The sequence below is a fragment of the Heterocephalus glaber genome, unplaced genomic scaffold (assembly GCF_053883595.1).
Source record: "Heterocephalus glaber isolate CG9 unplaced genomic scaffold, H.glaber_assembly_v1.0 deba00001532, whole genome shotgun sequence".
Classification (NCBI taxonomy): Eukaryota; Metazoa; Chordata; class Mammalia; order Rodentia; family Bathyergidae; genus Heterocephalus; species Heterocephalus glaber.
Window position 1 is genome coordinate 25,116,123 of NW_028258330.1, and position 4,200 is coordinate 25,120,322.

The 4,200-nt window shown below is 42.4% G+C and overlaps 1 pseudogene; it reads left to right on the forward strand.

Annotated features, from left to right (window-relative positions):
- Positions 1–1,172: 1,172 nt before the first annotated feature.
- LOC101715702 (small ribosomal subunit protein eS27 pseudogene) lies at positions 1,173–1,424 on the forward strand (annotated as a pseudogene).
- Positions 1,425–4,200: the final 2,776 nt, after the last annotated feature.

Here is a 4,200-nt window from a genome sequence, read left to right on the forward strand (position 1 = left end):
GCTGAACAAGAGCCCCATGGTTTCTGGAGTAGCCATTATCTCTGCCTCACCACACAAATCCTTAGGAGTCTCATTAGAGGAGTGGTTTACTCTATTTTCTAACCAGAACAGCCTTTACTGGAATGAGGAAGGAAAGGAACCTGAGTGGAAGGAGGACAGAAAGAGTTGTTTTCACTACTGATGCCAAGTTTTGGGCCAAGTTCCTCACACGCAGCTATCCAGGTTCTTACTTTCTCCACATTCTTCCTCCCTCCACACAGTAGGTCTGTCCAGAAGTAAATGAGGTGTAAGCAATGCCTGGAATACATGGAATAAACCCCAGTGTTGCCTATTATTTAATATTTATTGGAATGGAGCGAAACAAGAGATGCATTGAGGTGTGAACAGATCCCTGTGTGCTTAAAGCAACTCTCTGATTTGTAAGATAGATCTGGACTCCATTTGAAAGACTTGAGGTGTGGAGGAATGGCATGTCACACAGGTAATTTCACTAGCAGTACCTTAGTATGCAATTTACTATGCATAGTACATCGTGTCACAGATTCCTAATGTGTCACCACCCAGTATCGGGCTCTTAGCAGGTGCTCAGTAAATGTGTCAAGCTGAACTGTGAATCTGACTTCCATACATGGCTGGCTCCTTGTCAGTACTGTCTTTAGACCCAGGCAAGTGTATGACTTATAAGTCCCACATTTTGGAGTGACTGGTGACTGCGACCAGCTGGAGAGGGGAATGCCATTCAAGCCTTGTGCCCTAAGACCAGACTTGGACCAGTGTTGAATGTTGATTGCCCCAAACACTTATCTCAAAATTTTATAATAACCTTTTTGGTGGCTGGACAATCTATATTGGATCACCTGAGCCTGAACTGGGCTCCACATGGGTTCCTGTTCCTAATTCTATCTTCAGAACGGTCTTCAGACCTCTACCCGACTTGTGGAGTTGACTAGACAGCTTGAGAATCTCCAGAATTTGTGTCAATAGGGTGGTCCTGAGGCCTCCTGGCCAGAATCTGGTTTCAGAAGTGTGGCTTAGAAGCAGATCATTCCCTCTGGCTGTGGTAGAATTTGTGTGTGTGTGTGTGTGTGTGTGTGTGTGTGTGTGTGAGTAAGGGGACCATGCAAGATTGATGCTCCAGTCCTTTCTGGCAGCTGTGACCTCTCCATGAGAATATGCCTCTCGAAAAAGATCTCCTTCATCCCTCTCCAGAGGAGAAGAGGAAGCATATGAAGAGACATCCGGTACAGAGCCCCAATTCCTACTTCATGGATGTGAAGTGAACAGGATGCTATGAAATCACCATGGTCTTTAGCCACGCACAGATGATAGTTTTGTGTGTTAGCTGCTCCACTGTCCTCTGCCACCCTACAGGAGGAAAAGCAAGGCTTACAGAAGGATAGTCCTTCAGGAGAAAGCAGCACTAAGAGTACCCTGAATCAAGATGAATGGGAAGCCATCCCAATAAACACATTTTAGATTATAAAATGGATTGAGGCTCTGGAATGATGTTCACACATAGATTTTGGGTGACTATTGCATCAGAAAGGAAGAGTTCAGATATCTGAACTATTTATGACCTATTCTTGAACTTCACCCATGTGTATGGGCCCATGTACTGACTCTTGCCCATCCATATTCAGATGATAATGCCACCTCTCTGTTCTGTACCCCTCATGACTTTGGGGTGGCAGCAGGTGTCCTTACTCTATGTACTCCCTGCTGGACCCTCACCTCCTTTTTGACCTCAAGTCATGTGTCCATTCCTGGGGTTTGGCTATGCCTACTCATTGTTCTGGAACACCCATGGGCCCTTTCTATCACTGTCTTTTTTTTTTTCCTTCTGGTTGATATGGCAAATCCTGCTCTTCTGGCTTGGCTTTAAACTGTGTTGCATGAAGACAAATATGAATGATAACATTGATGGGCCCTTTATGTATGTTCTTCACTGGTAGTAGTGTGTGGTAAGCAGAAGTGAGTTCAGCTGTCTTGGTCTGTCTTCTGTTGCTATAACAAAATATCTGAAGGTAGGTACTTTATAAAGAAAAGAGGTTTATTTAGATCCATTTTGGAAGCTGAAAATCCAAGAAGAGGCAGTCCCATTGCTTTGGTCTTTAGTGAGGGCCTGGTGGCAGGTAGCATCATGGTGGGAGAGGATATAAAAGGGAGAGAGCTTATGTCAAGACAGAAAGCAAAAGAGAGAGGAGAGGCTAGTCTTGCTCTTTTATAACAACTCCTCTCAAGGAAACTGACTAGAGTCCCACAAGAACTTCATTAATCCCTCTGACGGCAGTGGTCCCAATGACTTAATTACCTTGTCCTAAGCCCTACTTCTTAAAATTTAAACCACCTACAAACACTGCCACACTGAGGACCAAGCTTCCAATACATGAACCTTTGTTATCCAAGCCATAACATCAGCATTGAAACAGATCATATTCTAGGAAGGGAGTAATCATATCAAGAGAAGACATGGGAGATGTGTTCTACATTTTCACTATAAAATTCAAAATAGTAAATTAAACATGACCAGAGAATGAATTATCATTACATATTCTCCATACTCTGGGTAATACATGGTAGTGGTCATTATCGATGAAGCACTCAATGAACCACCACCTTTGAGAGAGTCATGAAAACCCAGTGTTCACCAGCAGCACAATGGACAATGTAACCTCATGAGTAATGATGTAACTAGCATTAAACAAATGCTGTTAGGGAAATACAGAAGCAAGAAGATCCATATTGTTCTGACATTAACAGGGCCAGAAAAGCCGTAGCATTATCAGCAATAATAATGTTTCTGCCTTTTTTTGTGCTAGGAAATATGACATGAGCCCAGAATAGGACATGTGATAGTAAAGAACAGGAAGAGATGCTGCTTAGATACTGCAAAGAATTTTCATATTTCATATTATTTCCTGGACAATATACAAATACCTAAGTACTTCTGTATGCATGATTTTAAATCTTCATCAATAGATCTTCATACCTCACATAAGCCCGAGAATTTTGTGATTTTTTAATCAAATTGTTTTTATAGTCAGAGCTTCTGAATATATTTTCCAGGGCTGCTATCCTAGGGACAGCCCTGTTCCTGCTTTTAGATACAGTGTCTTCCTAGTGTTCACTCGTAGGTCCCATTTATCCTCCTGGTTTCACATCCAATTTTCCTCTGAGTAACCACTCCTTGCCCCATAATCACTCCAGATGAACTGTGATGAAGCTGAACTCACTGGTGAAACTACTGACTTAGGTCTAGGTCAATTAGATATTTCATTCCTCTGGCCCCAGCTGTTGGTTCATGGATGGGTACATGACCCAGTCAGAGCCAATGAGATGTAATGAGAGTTTTACTTGGGATTCTGGGAAAGAGATTCTCTTTCTTGCTGTGCTTGATATCTAAGAGTACATATGAGCTGGATCTGCTACTGCTATCACATGAGGCCTGAAACTGAAGCAACAACTGAAGAGACACAGCAGAGGGATGAAGGGAACTAGAATCTGGTGACCCCATCTGACTTCCTGATTGGGGTGTATCTAAAGTTGGAATACTGTACCTGTGGTCTATGAGCCAATAGTGCTCCCTTATATATAAGGGATTTCCTACAATTTGTAGCCAGATTAAACCAAATGATAATCACACGTGAGAGTAGGTACCTTTATCGCCCATGTGCCAGTGCTTTTTCAATTCTCATTTTTTGTTGCCTAACAAAGAGTAGCATCATCATGAAACATTTATTGACCTCTGTTTGCTTTTATTCATGCCTTTCCCCTGCCTTACAACTGAGGCTTCTTGACATATATTGCAGGCTCTGCTTTCTCTAGTTACCAAGGAAAACCTCCCTAAGTTGGAGGGATCACTAACTCCAGCCCCACTGGTAAAATGAGCCCTCCACTCCCACTCTAGAGCCTCTCCAGCCTTTCTAGGTTATAGCTAGATTCTCCACTCACCAAGGTCTTGGGGCTCTGTCCAAGTCATGTACCTGAGATGTTAAAAACAGAATAATCAGGGGTTGAGGATTTAGCTCAGCAGCACAGCTCCTGCCTGGCAAGCTTGAGGTCCTGAGTTTGATCCCCAGTACCAAAAAACAAAAAAAAAATAAAAAAAATCAGAATAATCTAAATGATCCACTTTGCAAATTTGAGGATGCAAATATAACCACTTTTATTTCAATTTTCCACTCTTTCAAGTCTTCACAT